The 14,941-nt window shown below is 37.1% G+C and overlaps 1 long non-coding RNA gene across 1 annotated transcript; it reads left to right on the top strand.

The window, feature by feature from the left end:
- Positions 1 to 11,528: 11,528 nt before the first annotated feature.
- LOC147762616 (uncharacterized) lies at positions 11,529 to 13,102 on the top strand. The gene is made up of 3 exons (XR_015334110.1): positions 11,529 to 11,716; positions 11,969 to 12,093; positions 12,474 to 13,102. It is a non-coding gene; the product is annotated as an uncharacterized LOC147762616 (long non-coding RNA).
- The last annotated feature ends 1,839 nt before the right edge of the window (positions 13,103 to 14,941 follow it).

Here is a 14,941-nt window from a genome sequence, read left to right as displayed (position 1 = left end):
ACAAAGAGAATAGCTTGAAGGTATATCCTCTGTCAGTATTACATCAACAAACTTTTTGTCGTACTGTGTTAGACGCTTGAAATTGGTCTATTTCAAGAAGTCTGTAATGAAAGATGATTACATGGTGCACACAAAGAGGCAACCAGTTCAAGTGGAAGGAAGGATGTTTTGAAAATTTTAAAATATATCTTCAACACCGCAGAGCTCAAGAAAGTACATGCCATTGTGTTCAGGAAGAATAACAGAATCATCACGTAATTTCTTCTTATCTAAGTGGAAAATTTCGCCGGCAGATTCCAAATATAGTGATAATAAATCTTAAGAAAGATAAAAGAAGAAAAAAATCAAATGGAGTACAACATAATTTTCAATTTTCTGAAACATCCCTTTATTATTGTACCACCAGCATTAGCGCTGGCGGTACACATGGTTTCGGTCCCGTCCGGATCGTTCCGCCGGCTCCGCCGGCTCCGCCGGACGGCTACCGTTACCGCTTCTCCTCCTAGACGGTAAGGGCCCCCGTACCCATCTCATGGATTTAAGTCACCTATAATCTCAACTCGTTCCACGTAAAATTTGGGCTTTGTCGGTATTGGGGTCTGGGTGTGGCACTCATTACAATGCACCCTTGTCTAAAAATGGCAAAATTAAATGCTAATTATCTACCCTACGGAAGGAGTTATGGGAAAAATTTCTATAGACGGCTTTCCAAAAGTCATATGTGTAGATTTCAAATATACCCTTGGATTTGACCTTTGACCTTTACTTCAAGGTCAAATGGGCCAAAATTTAAAAAAAAATGAAATTTTTTACGAAAAAAATTTTTTTTGTCCTGTTATTCAGACACTACACAGACTTAACCAATAATATTATTGGAAAGTGTTACGCTTCAGGTCATCTTTCATCTCCATGAATTTGGGGTCAATCGGTGCATTTTCACGGGAGTAGCGGCCATAAGATACCGAAACTGAAAACTGTCTCTAATTCGGGAACCGTTAATGCTAGAGACCCATTCTTTTTTGCATTTTGTAGAGCATGTAAAGCCCAACACTGGAGGTGGTCTCGGTTTTTTTGTATTCCATACGGTTTTCGAGTTACGCTGTATCAAAAAGTACATATTGGTGGTAAAAGCAAAATGTGCAGTACGGTAATGGATAATAAATTTTGAACTCTGGAAAAACTAGAGGATCAGAGAGGCGATACCGCCTCCAAATATTGTACCACCAGCTGGAGCAAACGCATTCGTATAGACCCCCACATACACAAAATAAGGGACACAGCCGCCAGTTTTGTGCTTGACAAGCTGTAAAAATGCAATCAACAAGAATTTTTAAACTATTGCAAAAAATATATATGGTACAATCAAATTTAAGTTCTTCGTAAGGTAGGTCAAGGGTCAATTTCAAGGTCACAGTAAATTGCCAGTATATGACTTCCTATTCAAGTTCAAGAGTAACTATGGACCTATCTCTGTCAAGTTTGAAGTTAAAAGAGAAAGAAATTAGCAGAGTTCAGTTCATGATAAAAAGTAGGTCAAAGGTCAATTTCAAGGTCACACTTAGATTGCCAGTATAGGACTTTCTATTCAACTTCAATAGTAACTATGGACCTATCTCAGCCAGTTTTGGAGATAAAAGGGAAGCAAAATTTGCAAAATTCAGTTCATGGTGAAAAGTAGGTCAAAGGTCAATTTCAAGGTCACATTTAGATTGCCAGTATATGACTTTCTATTCAAGTTCAATAGTAACTATGGACCTATCTCTGCCAGTTTTGGAGATAAAAGGGAAGCAAAATTTGCAAAGTTCAGTTTATGGTGAAAAGTAGGTCAAAGGTCAATTTTAATGTCACATTTATAATGCCAGTATATGACTTCCTATTCAAGTTCAATAGTAACTACGGACCTATCTCAGCCAGTTTTGGAGATAAAAGGAAAGCAAAATTTGCAAAATTCAGTTCATGGTGTAAAGTAGGTCAAAGGTCAATTTTAAGGTCACATTTAGATTGCCAGTATATGACTTCCTTTTCAAGTTCAATAGTAACTATGGACCTATCTCAGCCAGTTTTGGAGATAAAAGGGAAGAAAAGTTTGCAAAGTTCAGTTCATGGTGAAAAGTAGGTCAAAGGTCAATTTCAAGGTCACATTTAGATTGCCAGTATATGACTTCCTATTCAAGTTCAATAGCAACTATGGACCTATCTCTGCCAGTTTTGGAGATAAAAGGGAAGCAAAATTTGCAAAGTTCAGTTTATGGTGAAAAGTAGGTCAAAGGTCAATTTTAAGGTCACATTTAGATTGCCAGTATATGACTTCCTATTCAACTTCAATAGTAACTACGGACCTATCTCTGCCAGTTTTGGAGATAAAAGGGAAGAAAAATTTGCAAAGTTCAGTTTATGGTGAAAAGTAGGTCAAAGGTCAATTTTAAGGTCACATTTAGATTGCCAGTATATGACTTCCTATTCAAGTTCAATAGTAACTACGGACCTATCTCAGCCAGTTTTGGAGATAAAAGGAAAGTAAAATTTGCAAAATTCAGTTCATGGTGAAAAGTAGGTCAAAGGTCAATTTTAATGTCACATATAGATTGCCAGTATATGACTTCCTATTCAAGTTCAATAGTAACTACGGACATATCTCTGCCAGTTTTGGAGATAAAAGGAAAGCAAAATTTGCAAAATTCAGTTCATGGTGTAAAGTAGGTCAAAGGTCAATTTAAAGGTCACATTTAGATTGCCAGTATATGACTTCCTATTCAAGTTCAATAGTAACTATGGACCTATCTCTGCCAGTTTTGGAGATAAAAGGGAAGAAAAATTTGCAAAGTTCAGTTCATGGTGAAAAGTAGGTCAAAGGTCAATTTCAAGGTCATAGTAAGATTGCCAGTATATGACTTCCTATTCAACTTCAATAGTAACTATGGACCTATCTCTGCCAGTTTTGGAGATATAAGGGACTAGATGTTATAATTTTGGAGTTACCATAATGTGCCTTAAATTTCGTACAGAAAAAATTAATTAAAATAAAGAAAATGTCATTTTGGTCAAAATTCTTGAAATAGGAGGTGCTCTGAAGTTTCAGAAGTTCAAATTTGATGAAATAATGTCATTTTTGAACACAAGTTGTCTGCTTTGCCAAGCCTTATGTTTTATTTTTCCAGAGTTCAAAATATATTATCCATTACCGTACTGCACATTTTGCTTTTACCACCAATATGTACTTTTTGATACAGCGTAACTCGAAAACCGTATGGAATACAAAAAAACCGAGACCACCTCCAGTGTTGGGCTTTACATGCTCTACAAAATGCAAAAAAGAATGGGTCTCTAGCATTAACGGTTCCCGAATTAGAGACAGTTTTCAGTTTCGGTATCTTATGGCCGCTACTCCCGTGAAAATGCACCGATTGACCCCAAATTCATGGAGATGAAAGATGACCTGAAGGGTAACACTTTCCAATAATATTATTGGTTAAGTCTGTGTGGTGTCTGAATAACAGGGCAAAAAAATTTTTTTTCGTAAAAAATTTCATTTTTTTGAAAATTTTGGCCCATTTGACCTTGAAGTAGAGGTCAAAGGTCAAATCCAAGGGTATATTTGAAATCTACACATATGACTTTTGGAAAGCCGTCTATAGAAATTTTTCCCATAACTCCTTCCGTAGGGTAGATAATTAGCATTTAATTTTGCCATTTTTAGACAAGGGTGCATTGCAATGAGTGCCACACCCAGACCCCAATACCGACAAAGCCCAAATTTTACGTGGAACGAGTTGAGATTATAGGTGACCTAAATCCATGAGATGGGTACGGGGGCCCTTACCGTCTAGGAGGAGAAGCGGTAACGGTAGCCGTCCGGCGGAGCCGGCGGAACGATCCGGACGGGACCGAAACCATGTGTACCGCCAGCGCTAACGCTGGTGGTACAATAAAACATAAGGCTTGGCAAAGCAGACAACTTGTGTTCAAAAATGACATTATTTCATCAAATTTGAACTTCTGAAACTTCAGAGCACCTCCTATTTCAAGAATTTTGACCAAAATGACATTTTCTTTATTTTAATTAATTTTTTCTGTACGAAATTTAAGGCACATTATGGTAACTCCAAAATTATAACATTTAGTCCCTTATATCTCCAAAACTGGCAGAGATAGGTCCATAGTTACTATTGAAGTTGAATAGGAAGTCATATACTGGCTATCTTACTGTGACCTTGAAATTGACCTTTGACCTACTTTTCACCATGAACTGAACTTTGCAAATTTTGCTTCCCTTTTATCTCCAAAACTGGCAGAGATAGGTCCATAGTTACTATTGAACTTGAATAGGAAGTCATATACTGGCAATCTAAATGTGACCTTGAAAATGACCTTTGACCTACTTTACACCATAAACTGAACTTTGCAACTTTTAAATGCTTTTATTTTCAAAACTGGCAGAGATACGCCCATAGTTACTATTGAATTTGAATAGAAAGTCATATGAGGCAATGTAAGTGTGACATTGAAATTGACCTTTGACCTACTTTTCACCATGAACTGAACTTTGCAAATTTTTCTTCCCTTTTATTTCCAAAACTGGCAGAGATAGGACCATAGTTACTATTGAACTTGAATAGGAAGTCATATACTGGCAATCTAAATGTGACCTTGAAATTGACCTTTGACCTACTTAACACCATAAACTGAACTTTGCATTTTTTTAATGCTTTTATTTTCAAAACTGGCAGAGATAGGCCCATAGTTACTATTGAATTTGAATAGAAAGTCATATGAGGCAATCTAAGTGTGACCTTGAAATTGACATTTGACCTACTTTTCATCATGATATGAAGTTTACAAAATTTGGTTCCCTTTTATCTCCAAAACTGGCAGAGATAGGTCCATAGTTACTATTGAACTTGAATAGGAAGTCATATACTTGCAATCTAAATGTGACCTTGAAATTGACCTTTGACCTACTTTACACCATAAACTGAACTTTGCAACTTTTTAATGCTTTTATTTTCAAAACTGGCAGAGATACGCCCATAGTTACTATTGAATTTGAATAGAAAGTCATACGAAGCAATTTACTGTGACCTTAAAATTGACCTTTGACCTACTTTTAACCCTGAACTGAACTTTGCAAATTTTGTTCCCTTTTATCTCCAAAACTGGCAGAGATAGGTCTATGGTTACTATTGAACTTGAACAGGCAGTCATATACTGGCAATCTAAATGTGACCTTGAAATTGACCTTTGACCTACTTTTCATCATGAATTGAACTTTGCAAATTTTGGTTCCCTTTTATTTCCAAAACTAACAAGATACGCCCATAGTTACTATTGAATTTGAATAGAAAGTCATACGAGCCAATTTACTGTGACCTTAAAATTGACCTTTGACCTACTTTTAACCATGAACTGAACTTTGCAAATTTTGTTCCCTTTTATCTCCAAAACATGCAGAGATAGGTCCATAGTTACTATTGAACTTGAATAGGAAGTCATATACTGGCAATATAAATGTGACTTTGTAATTGACCTTTGACCTACTTTTCATCAGGAATTGAACTTTGCAAATTTCCGTTCCCTTTTATCCCCAAAACTGGCAGAGATAGGTCCACAGTTAGTATTGAACTTGAATATGAAAGCATTAGAGGCAATTTACTGTGACCTTAAAATTGACCTTTGACCTACCTTTAACCATGAACTTAACTTTGCAAATTTTGGTTCCCTTTTATTTCCAAAACTGACAAGATACCCCCATAGTTACTATTGAATTTGAATAGGAAGTCATATACTGGCAATCTAAGTGTGACCTTGAAATTAACGTTTGACCTACTTTTTATCATGAATTGAAGTTTACAAATTTTGGTTCCCTTTTATCTCCAAAACTAGCAGAGATAGGTCCATAGTTGCTATTGAACTTGAATAGGAAGTCATATACTGGAAATTTACTGTGACCTTGAAATCGACCTTTGATCTACCTTACTATGAACTGAACTTTGATTGTACCATTTTAAGTTATATATATTTTTTTGCATATTTTGAGAATTCTTGTTGATTGCATTTTTTACAGCTTGTCAAGCACAAGACTGGTGGTGGTGTCCCTTTTTTGTGTGTGTGGGGGTCTATACGATCGCGCTTACCCCAGCTGGTGGTACAATATTTGGAGGCGGTATCGCCTCTCTGATCCTCTAGTTAAGTTTGTAGTCAGGTGTTTTGCTATCTAGTGCTTTCTCCTTAAGGTGAACACGGTTGTTTATCAGTGTTTTTTTTAATGTACAGACACATCTTGTCCATAAAAGATAGAGGCCTCTTGTTTGTTGCCAAGTGCAACACTAAGACCCCATTCCCATAGATATTTAGATCTATCTATCCCCCTGGGGAGTCTCACTAGGTTGGTGTCAGCTTAACAGGCTTAAATGTCTACTACTAAAAGCTGTAAGGGGGTAATTGTACCACCAGCGTTAGCACACATGGTTTTAGTCCCGTCCGGATCGTTCCGCCGGCTCTGCCGGCTCCTGCGGCTCCGCCGGACGGCTACCGTTACCGCTTCTCCTCCTAGACGGTAAGGGCCTCCGTACCCATCTCTTGGATTTAGGTCACCTATAATCTCAACTCGTTCCACGTAAAATTTGGGCTTTGTCGGTATTGGGGTCTAGGTGTGGCACTCATTGCAATGCACCCTTGTCTAAAAATGGCAAAATTAAATGCTAATTATCTACCCTACGGAAGGAATAATGGGAAAAATTTCTACAGACGGCTTTCCAAAAGTCATATGTGTAGATTTCAAATATGCCCTTGGATTTGACCTTTGACCTTTATTTCAAGGTCAAACGGGCCAAAATTTTCAAAAAAACTAATTTTTTTACGAAAAAAAATTTATTTGCCCTGTTATGCATACACCACACAGACTTAACCAATAATATTATTGGAAAGTGTTACCCTTCAGGTCATCTTTCATCTCCGTGAATTTGGGGTCAATCGGTGCATTTTCACGGGAGTAGCAGCCATAAGATACCGAAACTGAAAACTGTCTCTAATTCGGGAACCGTTAATGCTAGAGACCCATTCTTTTTTGCATTTTGTAGAGCAACACTGGAGGTGGTCTCCGTTTTTTTGTATTCCATACTGTTTTCGAGTTACGCTGTATCAAAAAGTACATATTGGTGGTGAAAGCAAAATGTGCAGTACGGTAATGGAAAATAAATTTTGAACTCCGGAAAAATAAAACATAAGGCTTGGCAAGGCAGACAACCTGTGGTCAAAAATAAAAAATGATCCTCTAGTTAACTATGGTGCGCGCTCGGCTGACAGCAATTTAGGATGAACCCCAAGGGAGTTAGGTGGATCCAGATGGATCGATCTTAATCTCTGGGAATGCAGTCTAAGACTGGGTTTCCATACTTAAATCGATCCGTCTGGATCGACCTAACTCCCTGGGGGTTCACGCTAAATTGCTATCAGCTCAAGAGGCTTAAATGTCTGTCACGTCTACCGAATCAGCTAGGGTAAAGATAATTACCTGTGCCTTCGAACAGCTTTACTAGGCGTGACAGACATTTAAGCCAGTTACGTTGATCGCAATTTAGTGATTTAGTGAGACACCCCAGGGAGATAGATCGATCCAAATATCTGTGGGAATGGTCTCTAAAAGGGGTGTCTGCTCTTTCGTTTTTCATCAGGTTGAGGGGTTGTGCTATTCCAAACATTGCTCAGAGGTGAAAACAGAATGAGAAATAATTCAGAACTAGCAGAGATATGGTCATAGTTATTTTTGAACTTGAATAGGAAGTAATATATTGGCAATCTTACTGGGACTTTGCATTTGACCTTTGACCTACTTTTCACCACGAACTGTACTTTGCAAAATCACTCTCCAAATCTGACAGAGATACACCCTTTGTAACTATTGAAGTTAGGCAGCAAGCCTAATTTTGGGAATTTTAATGACGTTGACATTGACAGTTGACCTACTATTCCAAATAATATGCACTTTCCATATTTACTAACCTCTGTTTTTCTACAACTAAAACAGACATTTCCATAGTAACCTTGAACTTAATTTCGTTGAAATTTAGTCTTGATTTTGGTGTTAAGCATCATGTAAAATTGTATCAAAATTTAACATAATAACTCATTTTGTGCATCATTATTTGCTTTTATGTATGTACATTTTACAGCTTCACTGCTTGTTTACTCGATCCCCAAATTAAATCAGATAAAGTTGACTTGGGCATTGAGTCAAAAACATGAAAAAAAAACGACCAAAAACCTGTATTCATGCTGTATTTGGCCCCCATAAACCACTTTGTGATTCTAAAGAGAGCTTACAGTAATTACGTTACTGTTATGGTTTTCGGCGTCAAAAATACACCCTGTATTTAACTGTGGTTAAGCATGACTGGACTGTTTTTGTAAGAAGGAAAACTTTTGCTTGAAGGAGGAGTGTCTCATGGTGTAATTTTCGACACCAAAATACGACTTCATTGTTTGTGTGTTGGAGCGTTAGAAAAAAGAAAAGCTAGGCGACAGTTTTGAATGACAGTAAGAAAAGTTAATTGCATGGTGCATAGAAAATGGTTGCCTTCCGAAATTGCAAAGACGGATGTTTTAAATACTTTTGACACCACAAAGTCCGTAAAAAGTGTACACAGGTGTTTTTGTAGTTTGGAGTTATATCAGTATTCTAATGTAAGCTTCACCTTGATATCTAAGAAGGGAAATCGGGGTAGATTCGAGATGTAGTGCCTATTAAAAAAGGAGTTCGAATAGTGTTGTCGTATAAAGTTCAGTTTGGACAAGAGGGGTAAACTAAAGCAAAATCTGTTTCATGAGCATATAGCACCTGTCAGTTTTTTTTTTCATTTGACTTCCAGGCCTACAGCGTGTTGTTTAAAAGGGGCAGGGGGTGGGAAAGGCGCTGTTTCTCATACATGGTATAGTATACTATATACATTTATGTAGTGTTTTCGTTTGGGGGAATGCATTTTTGACTGTTACGGGTAGGTGTTATTTCAAAAATGAAATCGTTGCGGGGTTTCAATGTACTTGAGGTGCACACATTACTTGACCCCGTGATTACTCCGAAGACGCGTTCGTGTCGAGGCATCCTTACACTGACTAACTGACGTCAAAAGGCGACTACACTGTTTGAAGCAACATAGCTTGGTAGGTTAGGATCTTACTAATTAGTGTTCATAATACTTTGTTATGCAAAATATTTTCGTTCCTCTAAATTTGATATGAAATATTTGCTAGTAGACCCTCTCACTTATAATACGATCACTACTTTACGATGACTACTTTAGGTGTTATGTATGGAACTTGGCCAAATAAAAAAAATGGCCAAGTATCTCCTCTCTGAAAGAAAAGAAAATATCACTGTCATTTATTACAAAGATGTTTGCACAAACATCCCTCTGCTTCTTTGAAAAAATAGTTGTGGTTTTTCTTCTTAAGCAAAGTCGCTATTTTAATGGTTTTAATGACTTCTATGAAATGGTGTAGGAAGCGATATGCGGGTATCATTGTGCCTTTCATATTCAAATCAAATTGTCCTCGTCGAGGGTTTTAATTTGTCGTTCAACTCGAGCGATGCAGCTCTTACCAAAATCATGGATAGGCCTATCAGCGGTATGTCAACATGCTAGCTTCTATTGGGATAGCGAGGTCCAGTGCCAGCTGAACGGGCACTTCAAGTACAATTAAGCGTCAAATATCTTCGCTTGGTCAGCAGCAGGGTTTCCTCTAAATTTCTATAACCGTTCAAAAGAATCAAGCTTGTTGCTGTATTTTCTTAAGAGAATGATAGAAGTGAAAAGATAATTTGATCCGTTAAATTATGTATTATTTGCGCATTTACTAGGGAATTCCTTATGCTGGGCTAGCATTTAGGCCTACTGTACAGTATATTGTTGACGGAATTTTGGCCATATATTGACATAAATACCCGGCAACACTTCCCTTTCCTCATAACAGATATAAAAATGCTAGAGACTGTAAAATTATTGAAATTAGTAGAGAAAATCTTTTGATAATCATTAAAAAATTAATTGCAGTCGGTTTTAATCCTCAGTTCTGATTTCTTGAAAACGAGGCAATGCACTTTTATAATGGGTGCACTATGAGGGAGCCTTCAACAAAAAAGTATTTTATATATATATATATATATATATATATATATATATATATATATGACTTTAATTTTAAAATTCATCGATAGTAATTTCACAAAACGAACAGTAAAAGCCCCTCAATGGCGCGCCTACCAGTATTTACTACAATGCACCTTTGGAAGGTATTTTGTCGTCTCCAGTATTTCACCACACTTCTTAATAAATCGTGTGCGTGACCTAGTTTGGTGACGCACAAAGGCAGATATATTGTATTCCCACCCTAGTGGTGTGTGCATATAAGAAACTAATGGCGACAGTTGCATGTCTTCTTATGCTTTGCTTCTGTTATAACAATGATGACCACCACTACTGTAGCTTTGTCTAAAGATTCTAAACGATTCATGTCTAAAAAGTGTGTTAAGAACCACTTAAAAGCAATACCGACTAATCCCCTGGTAGCCTCATCGCCTCCACATACGTCGCTTCAGGGGCCTAGCAATTAAACCTAGGAGCCCAGATTTAATCCGTTAAATGTGGAAGCGGGGAGACCATTAGATGATTAGGTGGCTTACTTTTAAGTGGAGTCGGCCATATTAAGTCGAGGGATCAATTAGTCTGCGGATCAACTGTTTTAAATGCGACCTTCAGGCATAAGATTTAGTACGCATTTTATGGAAGAGTACATGTGGTATTTTTCAGTGGGATTTGGCAGTCATGACGAATATTTTGAATTGCCCAAGGTTACTGTTTGGGCAACTAAAATTATTTCCTAACCTTGATGAGACCAAATGAAAAAGTAAAACTGGAAGTCAAAACGAAACGAAAATGAAAAAACGTAACTGTATTTAAGTATATCTATCTATCTATCTATCTATCTATCTATCAACTGAACATGACGTACCTAGTGATTTTTTTCAGCTTGGATTGGATCACAAAGAGTCGGGGACTGAACCTGCCATACGTGAAGACCAGGTGTGCCAACATAATAACTATAGATTGTTTTTTATTCAAATGTCCAGCAAATCATGATTTAATGGCTGTATTTGGTGACAATGTATAGGAAAGAAATAAAAAAAGAAATGCCTACGAAGAGAGAATTCAAACGGATGTTTTAAAATGTGTCCAATTTCTTCTTCCAGGCAATTTTTTTTGTTCAATTCTTACGAAGACCCCTGTAGATGCCTCGGTTAGTTAAAGAAAGATAAAAAAGGAAGAAGCAACGTTTTTCGTGGAAACTTCTTTTCAGTGAAAACATTGTTTACACAAAAACCTTTCTAGATTAATGATATCAAAGATATAATCATTTTTCATATTGTTGAAACAACGTATAATAAACAGTTGTGGTGACAACCAGACGCCCACGTTCGAAGGAGTCACGTGCAATATCGCTGAAAACATTTTCAAAGAATGCAATTGTTGCGCATGCCCTAGAAACTTTGACATTTGCTAAGCTTCAATAAAAATAAGAGTTGGGCGTTTTCGCCTCCAGTTTGCGCGAAGCTCTGACTCCTGTTCTGCCACAAACCCGCCAATACGCACAATGAACAAAGTGAAGTTGTTCGCTGTACTTTTAGGCGTAATGCTTTTGGTGCAGTTGTTTGCTGAATCGGAAGGTAAGCACAGCAATGTATAGGCTGAACGTAGATATTAAATCATTTTGTTTGTTTTGCAGTTTTCATAGAGTCCTTTGAAAATAATCGTCCTTCATTAGGGTGCACAATTACTTAATACTATGACGTTTTGTCAAAAATGCTTTCATTAGCTTTTTTTTTTTTTTTTTTTTTTTTTTTGACAAAAAAATGGGATTTCAAGGAAAGTGTTAACATGCTACTGTAAAAGGTTTGATGCAAAATGTACCTTTATAGGTTGGAGTCGCCGCCGCCGCCGCCGCCGCCGTTTCATACCAAGCATCCGCCGCCGCCGCATCTGTGTTGGCGATAGCACTGCAGTGGAAGACAGCAACGATGAGGGAGAGAAAGCAAGCGACGAGGTAAGAGCGTTCACACGAGACGCCATAAGATCAGCCCTCAGCCGGTCTTTGGATGATCGGATAGTTGTCATTAACAAATCATCAGCGGAGCATGACTGAAACTTTTTATCGCATTTTTATCTGTAATGATCTTGCTTTATTAAAATACGTTTAAAATAAACATTGTTATTGCTGCCTGCAAAACATGTTATTTATTCAAAATATTATCATTCTAATATTATTTCCATAAGCTGTACATATTATCTTATCGTACCAACAGTCCATCACTGGTAAGTTTAGTACAATAATTGCATGTTCCTTTATTTCATGACAAGATTATAGTACATTGTACACTGTGTAAAGACTGGTGATTACCATGGTAAATGTTCTCGGCATTTCAGCTGGTTAAAAAGTTGGTAGACCTCAAGGCCAACATGGATGACGATAACGACGATAACGACGATGTTGATGATGAGGATGAGGGTGAATGATTGAGTCGGCCCATGTTTTGATGGCAGCCACGAGAGAACGAGAGAGAGCGCGCACTGACAAAATATCAAATTCATATATTCAGACATTATAAATCGTAATGGAAAGCAAGCATATTCAATATCTAGTTTATCTTAACAATCAGTTCGTTCGGACAATTCCACACAACTGTAGTTCTTTGGGTAACTCAGACAGTCGAGCTTTTCTTAATAAGTTTTGATCAGTTGTAATAATACCTTCTAAAAATAGCGCCAGCAGATTGACGAAAGCACACACACACACACACACACACACACACACACACACACACACACACACAGCCACCGCAACCCTTGTTATTTATATTCAGAGTTTTTCTTTTCTTGTGTATCTTTAATCTTAATTTTTCTTCTTGTGACCCTTTTAATTATTATTCTCTCGTTGTTGTTATGATGGAATACGTTTTTTTTTTGCAATATTTTGCATCTTACCAAAATTCTTAGAATTTGTATGGATTCCAAACTTAACGGCTCTCTGTATGCAATAAAACGTCAAATATATATTTCGATTTGTCATGTATTTATTTTAGGCCCTATATGCTGCAGCTGTCCAGAGTAGTTTTTTATCAAGTTCCACACAAGAAATAACATTAAATTTTTATGTGAAAGAGGATTTAATTGTTTAAAAAGTGTGTAGAAGTTACAAAAAGGGTAAAAAATATTCTGAACATTTTCCTCCCATTTTTTGTATCTCAGAACAAAAAGGTGATTTTGATGGATAAAGTTTTGCTATCAGGGATCATTATGCCAAATTGAATTTTCATTGAAAAAAAAGAAAAAAAGCAATGTTCTCCTACTCTTGAATAATTGTTCGACCCACTCTGCACTTTGATTCGATGTTTATAATATCTTAATGAAGTGTTTTGCTCTAAATGACCTGCTAGTAGCGTATACCGCTTGTTTTCCCAAATATTTTAGAAGCAAATATCGACACCACGTACTTTATTTGAAGGGTTATATTGTGTTTTTTTTTTAAGTTATTAATTGGGAAATAAACCGGTTTTACAGGATATGTAGGCATAAAAGTATTGCTTTGAGATATCGTCAAACGTGGATAGTGTTCCTTAGATTACATTGAATGATGCTTAAAAAATTCATGCTACTTCGGTAGGTGTGATTCACAATCATTTTGCTTTTATGAACCGTTAAATATATGCTTTTAAAATCAGGGGCGGATCCAGGATTATTTGAAGGGGGGGGGGGGAGGGGGCCGGGGATGTGAAGCCGACCTCCCCCCACCCCGCCCCCGGCGTGGGTCACGGGGCCTGTTGAAGGGACCCTAAAAATTTTGGTATTTTAGAGGGCGAACGGTGCAATTCGGTACGGTTTATAACTATGATTCAGCTGGTCAAATTCTAATTTCAAGAGGGGATTATCAGTTTTCAGAAATCGAAGGGGGGGGGGGGGGGGGGGGAATCCGCCACTGACTGAAATTATACTTTATACCTGGTATTTGTAATGTCCAGTTCACTGACATGATAAAAGTCTGATGAAACATGAAGTGTTTGTTTATCTTCGACCAATAGGAAAGTTGCTTTCAAACTTATCATAGCAACAATAATAATGACAATTGGCCTGTGATTTGTTAATGTTGCAATTTCCGGTTTCATTTTGGTAGAATTTGTTTTTTAATGTTTCAATGCGAAAGTTCGAGATGTTTATGAACTAGTGACCATGATATTGATGTTTGTTCAATCCCATTCATTTCAATACTGGTATACAAGGACAATAGAAGTGTCAACCCCTGAATCAGAGTAATCAAATAATAGTAATCAATAATCAAAGTAGGCAGATCTTGAGTAGTAAAAATGCCTGGTCTACATATTTTTTTGTGAAATTTGATGTTAATAAAATGATACCAACAGCATATCATTCCACAGCCATTTATCTCCCCCAAAGTATTGGTTCAGTAGAGGTGAGACTTCTATGTCTATTGTGTGTAGATTCACTTGGTGCATTCCCATTCTCTTATTGGTATATGTGACTGAACAAATAGTTATTTTACCGCTTAATTAAAATACCTGTCCAGTAAGCAATTGTGCATAAATGTGTTTGAGGAACGTATGGCAGTTCAACTATCACAATCTCAAAAAACTGCTTTCACGTCGTTTGTATATTATCATGTTCAAAATAGGACCGAATAATAAGAAACCAGCCTCAACTTAAACCCGCTTCACACTTGTACGACCTTTGTGCGACCACGAAACTGGTCAGGTTACCGTTGGAGGGTCAAAGGAGACACGATGATTGCTAAGATGGTACACAAAATGTTCACGCTTCATCGTTGATGCCATGGTAGCTGCAAAGTTTCGAACATGTTCAAACCAAACACACAAAGGAAC

This window comes from Lingula anatina, chromosome 4 (genome assembly GCF_051362555.1).
Source record: "Lingula anatina isolate TDL-2025a chromosome 4, LinAna3.0, whole genome shotgun sequence".
Taxonomy (NCBI): Eukaryota; Metazoa; Brachiopoda; class Lingulata; order Lingulida; family Lingulidae; genus Lingula; species Lingula anatina.
The sequence above is the reverse complement of the archived record's forward strand: the minus strand, read 5'-3'. Positions and strand labels throughout refer to the sequence as shown.